Source organism: Rhinolophus sinicus, chromosome 14 (genome assembly GCF_057876585.1).
Source record: "Rhinolophus sinicus isolate RSI-liver-muscle chromosome 14, RSI-T2T, whole genome shotgun sequence".
NCBI lineage: Eukaryota > Metazoa > Chordata > Mammalia > Chiroptera > Rhinolophidae > Rhinolophus > Rhinolophus sinicus.
Window position 1 is genome coordinate 67098281 of NC_142514.1, and position 13541 is coordinate 67111821.

The following is a 13541-nucleotide window of genomic DNA, read 5'->3' on the forward strand; positions in this document are numbered from 1 at the left end:
AATGTACCACAGATTCTTACTCCAGTCATCTACCGATGTGCATTTCGGTTGTTTCCATATCTTGGCTATTATGTATAGTGCTGCAATAAACATAGGGGGTGTATAAATTTTTTCGAATTAAGACTTTTGGATTTCTCCAGATAGCTACCTAGGAGTAGAATTTCTGGGTCACAAGGTGGTTCCTTGTGATACCTCCATACCTCTCCTTGAGATACCTCCATACTGTTTTCCATAGTGGCTGCACCAATCTGGGATCCCACCAACAGTGGACAAGGGTTCCCTTTTCTCTACATCCTCGCCAGCACTTGTTGTTTGTTGATTTATTGATGATAGCCATTTTGACTGGGGTGAGGTGGTATCTCATTGTGGTTTTTATTTGCATTTCTCTAATGATTAGTGAGGTTGAGCATTTTTTCATATATCCGTTTGCCATCTGTATGTCCTCTTTAGAAAAATGTCTCTTCATGTCCTCTGCCCATTTTTCAATTGGGTTCTTTGTTTTTTTGGAGTTGAGTGAGTTTTTTATAAATGTGGGATGTTAACCCCTTATCAGATATATCATTGGCAAATATCTTCTCCCATTCAGTAGGATCCCTTTTTGTTTTATTGATGGTTCCCTTTGCTGTGAAAAAACTTTTCAGTTTGATGTAATCACACATGTTTATTTTTTCTCTTACTTCCCTTACCTGAAGGGATATATCAGTAAATATCTTACTCTGGGTAATATCTGTAAAGTTTCTTCCTTTATTTTCTTCTAGGGATTTTATGGTTTCAGATCTTAAATTAAATCTTTAATTCATTTAGAATTTATTCTTGTATATGGTGTAAGGAGGTGGTCCAGCTTCATTTTTTTTTGCATGTGTCTGTCCAGGTTTCCCAACACCATTTATTGAACAGACTGCCCTTACCCCACCGTAAATTTTTGCCTCCATTGTTATAGATTAAATGACCATATAGGCATGGATTTATTTCTGGGCTCTCTATTCTGTTCCATTGATCTATGTGTCTGTTTTTATGCCAGTACCATGCTGTTTTGATTACTGTAGCCTTGTGGTATAATTTGATGTCAGGTATCGTTACACTTCCCACTTTGTTCTTATTTCTCAAGATTGCCGAGGCTATCCAGGATCTTTTATGGTTCCATATACAATTTAGGATTATATGTTCTATTTCTGTGAAAAATGTCGTTGGTAGTTTGATAGGAATTGCGTTGAATTTGTATATTGCCGTAGACAGTATGGACATTTTAACTATATTAATTCTTCCTATCCATGAGCATGGTATGTGTTTCCATCTATTTGTACCTTCTTTCATTTCTCTCTTCAGTGTCTTATAATTTTCTCTGTACAGATCTTTTACTTCTTTGGTTAAATTTATTCCCAGGTATTTTATAGTCTTTGAAGCAATTGTAAATGGGATTGTATTCTTAATGTCTCCTTCTGATATTTTACTATTGGTATATACAGATGCAACTGATTTCTGAATATTAATTTTGCATCCTGCTAATTTACTGTATTCATTTATCAATTCTAATAGTTTTTTGGTGGAGTCCTTAGGGTTCTCTATATAAAGTATCACGTCATTTGCATAGAATGACAATTCTACTTCCTTCTTACCAATTTGGATGTCTTTTATTTCTTTTTCTTTTCTGATTGCTGTGACTAGAACTTCCAGCACTACGTTGAATAGAAGTGGAGAAAATGGTCAACCTTGTCTTGTTCCTGATCTTAAGGGGAATGGTTTTAGCTTTTCCCTTTGAGTATGATGTTAGCTGTGGCTTTTTAATATATGGCCTTTATTATGTTGAGATATGGTCCCTCTATTCCCACTTTCTTAAGAGTTTTTATCATAAATGGCTGCAGGATTTTGTCAAATGCTTTTTCTGCATCTATTGATATGATCATGTGATTTTTATTTTTCATTTTATTATTGTGGTTTATCACATTAATTGAGTTGCAGATGTTGAACCACCCTTGTATACCAGGAATGAATTCCACTTGATCGTGGTGTAAGATCTTTTTAATGTATTGCTGAATTCTGTTTGCTAATATTTTGTTGAGGATTTTTGCATATATGTTCATTAGGGATATCGGCCTGTAGTTTTCTTTTTTTGTAATGTCTTTGTCTGATTTGGGGATCAGGGTGATAGTGAACTCGTAAAAAGTGTTTGGGAGCCTTCTCTCCTTCTGGATTTGTTGGAATAGTTCAGGAGAATAGGTGATAATTCTTTTTTGAATGTTTTGTAAAATTCACCTGTAAAGCCATCTGGTCCAGGGCTTTTGTTTGTTGGGAGCTTGTTGATTACTGATACAATTTCCCTGGTGGTAATCAGTCTATTCAGGTTTTTCATTTCTTCTTGACTTAGCCTTGGAAGGTTGTATGCTTCTAGAAAATTGTCCGTTTCTTCCAGATTGTCTAATATGTTGGCATGTAAATTTTTTGTATTTCTGTGGTGTCTGTTGTCACTTCCCCTCTTTTATTTCTGATTTTATTAATTTGAGTCCTCTTGTTTTCTTTTTCTTTCTTTTTTTTTTTTTTTTGATGAGTCTGGTGAAAGGTTTGTTGATTTTGTTTATTTCTCTAAAAACCAGCTCTTGGATTCATTGATCTTTTGTATTGTTTTGTTTTGTCTCTATTTCATTTATTTCCACTCTGATCTTCATTATCTCCTTCCTTGTACTCCCTTTGGGCTTATTTTGCTGCTCTTTTCCAGATGCCTTAAGTGTGGAGATAAACTATTGATAGTGATTTTGTTGTTTCTTTGGGGAGGCCTGCATTGCTATGAATTTCCCTCTTAGGACTGCTTTCGCTGCATCCCTTAGATTTTGGGTCATTGTGTTTTCATATTCATTTGTCTCAAGATACGATTTGATTTCTTCCTTGATCTCATGGTTGACCCATTCATTATTTAGTAACGTGTTATTCAGCTTCCATGAATTTGTGTGTTTTCCAGTTTTTTTCCTGTAGTTGATTTCTAATTTCATAGCACTGTGGTCAGAGAAGACAATTGGTATGATTTCAATTTTCTTAAATTATCAAGATTGGTTTTGTGGCCTAACATGTGGTCTATCTTGGAAAATATTACATGTGCGCTTAAGAAGAACGTGTATTCTGCAGCTTTGGGGTGAAATGCTCTGAAAATATCATTTAAATCCAACTGGTCCAATGTGTCATTTAAGGCCATTGTTTCCATATTGATTTTCTGTCTGGAAGACCTGTCCCTTGTTGTCAGAGTTGTGCTGAAGTCCCCTACTATGATAGTGTTACTGTTGATCTCTGTCTTTATGTCAGTCAATATCTGTTTTATATACTTAGGTGCTCCTATGTTGGGTGCATAGATGTTTACTAGGGTTATGTCCTCGTGTCAGATTGATCTCTTTATTATTAGGTAGTGCCCATTTTTGTCTTTTAATATATTCTTAATTTTAAAGTCTCTTTTTTCAGATATAAGTATTGTAACTCCAGCCTTAAAGGTGTCAGTTCAGTCCCAATGCCGGGTGCTGCTTTTTCTTTTTCTCACATTGAACTAATATGACTTAGTATGTAGGTGTTGAGACTATTAGGGAAAATGAGGCAGAGAAAATGTACGTCTTAAACCTTACAGAGGGAGGAACAGACAATAGACAAGTAAATATATACAATGACTTCAGAGGGTGATAAGTGCTATAAAAGAAGCAGTGATGGGTGGAGATAGATAGTTTGAGCAGGATGATAAGGAAAGGATTTTTTTTTTTTTTTTTTTTGTAGGCGCTGACATTTGAACCCAGAATTGACGATGAAGAAGCAATCCTGCAAAAAAAAAAGAAAATGATTCTGGAAAGAAAACAGCAGTTGCAAAGGCCCTTATATGGGAACAAACTTGGACATGTTCAAGGAATGAGAGACCAGTCTGTCTGAAACGTAGTGATCAGGGAGAAAGTGCTTCCAGATTAGGATGAAGAAGGAGGCAGGTGCAGGTCATGCAGAGTTTTGAAGACCACAAAAAGGCATTTAGATTTTTTTTTTCTGAAGCATTGAAAAATCTTAAGCAGAGGAATGAAGTAAACATAATTAAAGTTTAAGAAAGATACTCTAGCTGCCTTGGAGGTAAGACTTGTGGGCAGGCAAGAGCAGAAGCAGGAAGGTCTGTTAGGAAGCTGTTAGAGTGAGAGATGAGTTTGGCTGGGACTAGGGTGGTGGCAGAAGGGAGACAGGGCTAAAGATCTAACATTCATTATGCTGACAGTCAGTTATTTCCTCTATTTCAGCACTGTCCCTTCACAGTGCCTGGTTTCTCCTCATTCAGACACTCTGTTTACCCTCTCCAGAGTATAAACTACTGATCTCTTGCTGAGGTGAAGGGTGACCAATTGGTGGAGCTATGGCAGGCCAGGGGTGGGGATCTGGAGATCTGCTTGTTTAGTAGAAAAGCCTTTAAGTGATTCTCCTGTATTTGGTCCTGAACGTTTGGAGAGTTCTGTGGGGGTTAATCGAGTTGCTTTTTTGGCTTTCTCCATGACTGGTCTAGGATTCAGCTTATTTAAATCTACTGTGAGGTACCACCTGCCCATTTGCTTTCTAACTTCTATAATTTTGTTGCCACTGTCATTCCTTTTATTGTGTTTGTTCTCATGGGGCTTAAAAGAATCTCCTTACTGTTATTTTAGTGGGGCTTCAGTAGAGAGAAAACGTAAATGTGTTTCATTTGCCATCTGTTGTTGTCATTAGTTTACACACATGTTCATTCAATGACCAATGAGCAGATGCTGGGCATTTGAATGCTTTGTTCACATGACAAGCGTTGTGTTATACCTTATACTCGTGTTGGTGTTTAAAAGAGAAATATGAGTGACTCCCTGGAATTAATAGCTAATAGATATATTTTCCTTATTTCTTCTGCTGAATTTCTTCTTCTGAATAAAAAGACAGTATCTCACTTATGTAGATAAAGCCTTTTCCATTGCCTCATAGAAATGATTTAAAAATCTTATGAAATATAGCTGAGAGAAGGCAGTACAGCATGGTGGGTAAGCCAAACTGGTTGGTTCAAATCCCAGCTCTACAATTTTCTAGCTGTGTGACTTTGGGCAAGTTACTCATTTCTCTGTGCTTCAATCTCCTCATTTGTAAAATGTGGATAATAGAACCTTACTTATAGTTCTACTGTGAGGATTAGATGACTTCATAGACCTGAAAAAACATAGAACTGTGCTTGTTTCTTTGTAAGCACTATAAAATTATTCCTTAAAAAAGGGGAAAGAGAATCTTTAGGATGGGGCTGCTGATTATTCCCCAATATTTAGTATTCTATAGAAATAGAGCCCCAAATTTCAGCAGAGCATGTGGGCGCTTGTAGAAAGACTGCATTTCCAGCCTCTATTGTAGCTATGTTGGCCATAAAACTAAATTCTGGCCCATGGGATATAAGTGGAAGCTGGATGTGCTGCTTCCAGGAAATGTCTTAAAGGGGTAGCATGTCCTTATCACTCCTTTGGGTGTTGTTTCCCTGATATTCTTAGTGCAGACGTGATGACTGCAGCCCTTTTGGACCACCAGGTAGACTCTGCAAATTGAAGATGGTAGAGCCATAGGATGGTAGAGAGGGAAGCTGAGCCCTAAATCATGGAGCCACCACTCCAGACCTGGACCTCCTACTATAGTTACATGAGAAAGAAATCAGTTTTAACTTAGTATTTTTATGGGTTTTCTCATATGCAGTCATCGTATGGCTCTAATGGTTTACTGACTCTTCTAGTTTGCTTACCAAAGGCATCTCACTTTACTGTTACATGAGCCTTCCAGGTGACAATAGAGGAGTGACGGGGAGATTAAGGGTAGAAGCTATTAGCAATACCTCATTATCTGGAAATGCTTGTCAAGAGGTAGCTGTCAATTCTGGCTAAGAGTCAGGTAGGCAGAACAACATTCTTCCTTTATCTTATAACCCTAGAGCAGTACTAAGAAGGACCTGCTCTAGGCAAAAAAAGACAATTCAGTCTGAGTTTGTAAGTTCCTACAGCCTTTTCCACCTTACATTGCTGCTATAAAGAGTTGTGTTCTTGAAAATTGCTGAGAGTAGATCTTAAACATTCTCACCACACACACACAAACACACACACAAACACACACACACACACACACACACACACACACACACACACACCCATACACATGAAAGAATTAACTATGTTGGAAGTTATGGATGTAGTAATTATCTTGATCTTGGTGACCACTCTACGATGTATATACATCAAATTGTCACATTGGACACCTTAAATAGACACAATTATATTTATCAACAGTTTTTGGCCTAATGTAGCTATTTTAAATGCAAGATTTTGTCTGTGTGTATTATTACAGTAAAGTAATGCTTTGCAGCCAGATTATAATAGCTATACAAACATTAGTTTATGTATTTCAAAAATCATAATAGAAATTGTACATTTACCCATAGAAAGGCTTCCCAAGGTAACTATGTATCCATTTATCTATCTGTCTATCTGCCTGTGTGTCTATCCACAGACACACACATACATGACTGGATTTATACCAATTTAATATTTATATTGGTTAATTGAGTCAGTGCAAAATTCCTCACAGTCTCAGAACTATTTTTAAAAGGAAAAGAAATGCATTTTGACTTTACAAATCAGATTGGTAGGAAAAAAATTCATCCAAAATATGGGGTCCTTATGGAAGATTTAATAATAAAAGTTGTCTTTGTGAAAACTGCGGCAAGTGCTGTGCCCATTTTACAAGACGTGGACTAGATGTGTGGCTTCCGGCTACTAGTGTTAGAACACGCTGCTACACAAGTGAGTATTACTATGTTAGTACCTCGTAGAAGTCGCTTTTCTCAGGAAGGTCTTATGTTTCTTTTCTCAGTTTGACTTTGCCTCTGGAATTCCTGGTTCACATTCACGAGGGAGCTCTGAAGCTTTCAGAGGCCTCTCTCTTTCAGGTTTATGCAGGTTCTCAGCTCCTGGAGGGTTTCTACGGGGACTGTCCTTTGCTCCTTCAATTTGTCATAGCGTGCAATGTCCTTTTGGCACTACTACTGGTCCAAAGACAGTACTACGTGCTGTATGCCGAGTAGGTTCCCCTGAACAATGGCAGGCTCGTAAATCAACACCAGGTTCTCTATAAAGAAGGGATAATGATGAAATCCTTCGTGGGGAGGGACAAGATTCTACTGTAAATAGTACAAGAATCAAAATAACTATCAAATTCCTGTAATATTCAATATGATATTAAATAATCAAATGTTAAACTTTGTGGGAGAAGCATCAGGAATGGAGTTGGGATGGTAACACTGTTTATATCAGATGTTCACACATAGGTTTAAAAATATTTGTTGTACGGAGTGTTTACTATGTATCGGGCACAGTTCTAGATGGCTAATTGTGTGATGAACAAAACAGACAAATTTCCTGCCCATGTTATATTCTAGTGGGGGAGACAGGCAATAAATACATACTTAAGTGATAAAACGTAGTGATAAAACAGTGTGAGGAGAAATAAAAATGTTGCCCACTGGATAGATGGAGCTCATTGCTCTCATTTCTTTCACTTACCAATTCACTAAGGAAAGATGCTGACTGAGTGTGATACACTATTAAAGCTGTGATTTATAGATGATGTATTACAGAACTGTACACCTGAAACCTATGTAACTTTACTAACAATTGTCACCCCAATAAACTTTAACTTTAAAAAAGTTGTGGTTTTGGGGCCAGGTGATAGGTTATCTCTCTCTTCCTATCTCTCCATCCCACCTTGTATTTCTTTTTTTCTACTAATTGACTAATAAGGAGAAATACGGTTAAGAGATACTAAGGCACAGTCTGAGATATCTTGGGGTAGGGAGTTTAGATCAACTCCTTTTTAAATCGTAGCTCTCCTCTACCCTCAATTTCTTGAGCAATTAATTTTCTGCATTTATTTGTTTAATCTGTGTATTTACAAGACTCTAAGCTCCTTAAGAGAGGGACTACAACTGTGTTTGCCCTCCTTTGCAGAGTATCTGGGGGATTCTCAACCAGTATCTTCTGAATAAAGGAATCCCTGTAGCTTCAGCAATTGCTGCTTTTCACACAGTCTCATCTGACTTCCCAGGGACTCTGTTTTGGAGTCAGGTTAGGACAAAATCTCCATTACGAAACTTGGGTAAGTTTGCCTGTCTGTGTTCTCCAAAGTCCTCTCTGTCAAAGAGCTCTCAGTGGGTGGGAAGGGTGGGATGTTTGTATGTGTGTATGGTAGGCATATTATTTGGCGCTCTGAGTTCTGGACCATATATTCCCCTTTCTATTTGATAAAAGCCTGACACACAATGGACATACTATCAGTGCTCAGTGCAGCTTGATGAATGATAGGCACATGATTTTGTCAGGGCTAACTCTAGAAAGAAGGGTCTAAACCTTCTTCTTTACAGTGAGTAGAAGGAACATTGTAATAACTGCAAGGGACATGGAATCTAAGATAATTCATGGATTGAGAGCTATCCCATAATTTCTTGGTCTTAGAATGGTTTTCTGCAGAGAGATCCTGTGCATGTTTGGTAGATTTCTTCCTAAGTATTTCCTTTTATTTGATAGCTATTGCAAGTGGTATTGTGTTTTTTTAAATTTTTTATTTCCGGTGATCAGTGCTTTTATATAGAATGCAGTTGAAAATTGATTTTTGTGCGTTGATCTTGTAACTTAAGACCTTGTTAAACTCACTTATTAGTTCCAAGAGTTCTTTTTCATTGTTGCTTTGTTTTGTTTTTGTAAATTCCCTGGGACTTTCAATATGGATCATCATGTTGTCTGAGAATAAGGACAATATTATTTTATTCTTTCTAAATGGTCTAAATGCTTTCTAAAAATTTTCTTGTCATATTGTTCCAAGCCTTTCAGTATACTATTGAACAGGAGTGATGAAAAGTAAACATCCTTGCTTTGTTCCTGAGTTAAGGGCAAATAATTCAGTTTTTCATCATTAAATATGTTAGGTGAAGGTTTTCATAGATTTGTTTAAATCAACCTGAAGAAGTTCACATTTTCTTTTAGGTTACTGACAATTTCATGATGAATAGGTGTTATATTTTGTCAAGTTTTTTCTCATCTCTGTATAATTAACTGGGTTTTCTTCTTCAGACTTTTTAGTATGGTGAATTACATTGGTTTTTGAGCCAGGCTTGTGTTCACAGAATAAACCCCACTTGATTGAGCTGTGTTATTGTCATATATTGCTCGATCCAAGTTGCTAATAATTTGTTGAGGATTTTTGCATGTATGTTCATGAGGGATAACGGTCAATAGCTTTTATTGTTTTGTTTTGTTTTTGTAATGTTTGTATCAGATTATGGTATCAGGATAATGCTGCCTTTGTAGAATGAATTGGGAAATGTTCCCTCTTCTATATTCTGGGATAAATTGTATAGAATTGGTATTATTTCTTCTTTCAATACTTGCTAAAATTCACCAGTTAGGAGGAACCATCTGGATCTGAGGAACTGCTTTCCAGAAATTTTACAAACAGCTTTATTGAGGTATAATTGATATACAAGGAATCGCACATATTTCATGTGTACATGAGTTTGGACATATGCAATACCCATGATAAAATCACCACAATCAAGGTAATAGACATACGTAATGCCTCCCCAAATCCCTACCCTCTCATTTTTGGTGATAAGAACACTAAATATTAGATCTACCCTCTTAACACATTTTGAAGTGCACAACACCATGTTTTTAACGCTGGCATTATTTTGTACAGCAGACACCAAGAAGTTATTCATCGAGCATAACTGAAAATTTATACACATTGGACGATGATTCCCCATACCCACCAACCCCACCCTCTCTCCAAACACCTGGCAACCACAATTGTATTCTCTGCTTCTAAGAGTTTAACAATTTTAGATAACTTATGTAAGTGAAATCGCGCACTGGTTGTCCTATTGTAATTGGCTTATTTCACTTAGCATGATATCCTCCAGATTCATCCATGTTGTTGCCAATGGCAGGATTTCCTTTTTTTTTCAAAGGCTGAATACTATGCCATAGTATTGTATGCACCACATTTTATTTTTTTATCTATTAACCTGTCAGTGGACACTTAAGTTGTCGTTATTGTGAATAATGCTGCAAGGAGCATGAGATGCAGCTATTTCCTCAAGGTTCTGATTTCAATTCTTTTGTTACTATATCCAGAACTGGGATTGGTGAATCACATAGTAGTTCTATTTCTAAGTTTGGAGGAATCCCTATACTATTTCCCACAGTAGCTGCACAATTTTACATTCTCACTAACAGTATATAAGGGCTCCAATTTCTCCACATCCTCTCCAACACTATCTTTCAAAAAATAATTACCATTTAATATGTATAAAGTGATATCTCATTGTAGTATTGATTTGCATTTCCTGCTGATTAGTGATGTTAAGCATCTTTTCATATACCTGCTGGTCATTTGTATGTCATCTTTAGAGAGATGTGTGTTTAGGTCCTTAGCCCATTTTTAATCAGGTTATTTCTCTTTTTTTTTTTTTTGCTATTGAATTGTAGTAATTCCTTCTATATTTTGGAAATTAACCCTTTATCAGATATATGGTTTGAAAATAGCTTCTCCAGTGGCAAGGTGCCTCAGTTGGTTGAGCTCAGTGCTCATAGCATCAGGGTCACCGGTTCGATTCCCACTTGGGCCAGTGAGTTGCTCCCTCCACAAGCAGATTGAAAAATAATGACTTGCCTTGAGCTGATGGGTCCGTGTTCCCCAATATTCCCCAATAAAAAAAATTTTCTTTAATTAAAAAAAGGCTTTTTTTCCTCTTATTCCATAGGTTGCCTTTCCATTCTGTTGATTGTTTCCTTTTGTGTACAGAAACTTTTTAGTTTGATGTAGTCTCACTTGTGTGTTTTTGCTTTTGCTGCCTATATTTTTGGAATCATATCCAAGAAATCATCACCAAGACCAACATTAAGATGCCTTCTCCCTGTTTTTTCCTAAGAGTTTTACAGTTTCAGACCTTATGTTGAAGTCTTTAATCCATTTTGAATTGCCTTTTGTGTATGGGTAAAGTAAGCGTCTGACTTCATTTTTATTTGTCTATAGATATTCAGTTTTCTAAACACTATTTGTTGAAGAGATTATCTTTTCCCCATTTTGTATTCTTGGCACCCTTACAGTATTATTTGATTTATCCCTGGGATGTGAGGATGATTCAACATACTCAAATCAATAAACCTGATATACCACATTAATAAAATGAAGGACAAAACTTATACAATCATCCTTCAGGGCAGGAGCTGCTATTTTTCCCTAAATACAAATTGTTAAATAAAATATTTTGCACCCTTGAGCACCCTAAAAATATCATACAATGTTTTCAATATATACACATAAAACATTTGACAAAATTCAACATCTTTTCATGATAAAAACACTCAACAAACTAGGTATAGAAAGAATGGACTTCAACATTATACAGGCCATCTACGACAAACCCACAGCTAACATCGTACTCAATGATGAAAAGCTGAAAGCTTTTTCTCTAAGATCAGGAACAAGAAAAGGATTCTTATTCCTCTAAGATCAGGAGCAAGACTCATTCTCACCACTTTTATTCAACGTAATACTGGAGTGCTAGCTCAATAAATTAGGCAAGAAAAAGAAATTAAAAAAAATCCAAATCATAGAAGAAAAATAAAATACGATGACATTATCCTATGTAGAAAACCTTAAACTCCATAAAAACTGATAGAACTAATAAACCAAGTCAACAAAGTTACAGGCTACAAAAGCCACATACAAAACTTACTTGCATTTCTATAAACTAACAATGAACAGTCCAAAGAGGAAATTAAGAAAACAATCCCGTTTACAATATTATCAAGTGGTAAAATTCTTAGGAATAAACAACCAAGGAGGTGAAAGATTTGTACAGTGAAAATTATAAGACACTGGTGTAAGAAACTAAAGAAGACAAAATGAATGGAAAGACATTCCATACCCAATTCCATGGGCTGGAAGAATTAATGTTTTTTAAATATTCATACTACTCAAATGAGCTTACAGATTCAATACTTTCTCCCCCAAATCCCAGTGGCCTATTATAGAGAAATAGAAAAAAATTATTCTACAATTCTTTTGAAACCATGAAAGTTCCAGAATAGTCAAGGCAATCTGGAGAAAGGAAAATAAAGCTGGAGCTGGAGCATCACTTTTCTGATTTCAAAATATATCACAAAGCTACAGTAATTAAAACAGTATGGGACTAAAGATTGACATATAGACTAAGGGAACAGAATCAAGTAGGCAGAAATAAACCAATGCATACATATACCATCAAATGTACTACTCTGGTCAGAAAAAGACACTTGCTATGATTTCAATCCTTAAATTTATTAAGACTTTTTATGTGGCTTACCTAATCTATGATCTATTTTGGAGAATGTTCCAAGTTTATATGAAAAGAATGTGTTTCTGCTTCTGTTGGATATAATATTCTACATATACCTGTTTGTTCAGTTTGCTCTATAGTGTGATTCATAAGTCCACTCTTTCCTTATTGATTTTCTGTCTTAATTTTGCTTAGTTTCAAATTTCTTATTGTTTTCAAATAAACAAACCCTGCAAATACATTTTAAAATATGATACTCCTACTTATGACAGGTTTTACACTACAGAGAATTAGTGAATTTTATTTTGTCCTTGATGCCTTTTTATTTTTTTCTTTTGAAAGATTTTTATTAAAATATAGATAACATGCAGCATTATATTAGTTTCAGGTGTATATCATAGTCATTCAACATTTATATACCTAAAGTGATCACCATGATAAGTCTAGTGACCATCTGACACCATATGTTATTATAATATTTTTGACTATATTCCCTATGCCATACATTACATCCCAATGGGTTATTTGTTTTATAACTGGAAATTTGAACCTCTTATTCCCCTTCCTTAAAATTCCTCCCCCTTAAACATCTCGCCCCTAAAAATTTTTTCAATTATAGTTGACATTCAATGTTATTTTATATTAGTTTTAGGTGTACAGCATAGTTGTTAGACATTTATATACTTTACAAAGTGATCCCCCTGACTAGTCTAGTACCCACCTGGCACTATACATAGTTGTTGTAACATTATTGACTATATTCTCTATGCTGTACTTTAAATCCCCATGACTACTTTGTAACTACTAATTTGTACTTCTTAATCCCTTTGTCTTTTCATTCAGTCCCCCAACCCACCTCCCATCTGGCAACCATAAATTTGTTCCCTGTATCTATGAGTCTGTTTTGTTTCATTTATTTGTTTATTTTGTTCATATGGTATTTTTTCTTTCTCTATCTGACCTATTTCACTTAGCATAATACCTTCCATGTTGTCACGTCAATGTTCTTATTTTCAAATGGTTAATAAAGAAATCAGTATTTGGCTTTGAAGGTTATTCTTTTCTACCATGAAGTTTCTTCAACTAATGAAAATGTATTTTTTTTTAATTAAAGTTTATTGGGGTGACAATTGTTAGTAAAGTAAAACAAACAAAAAAATGTATTTTTAACTCC

At 35.7% G+C, this 13541-nt stretch overlaps 1 protein-coding gene across 1 annotated transcript in view; it reads right to left on the bottom strand.

Moving 5' to 3' along the window:
* LOC109441602 (guanylate-binding protein 6-like) overlaps positions 1–13541 on the bottom strand; it is a 120987-nt gene that overhangs the window by 35586 nt on the left and 71860 nt on the right. The gene's annotated exons all lie outside the window — the stretch shown is intronic.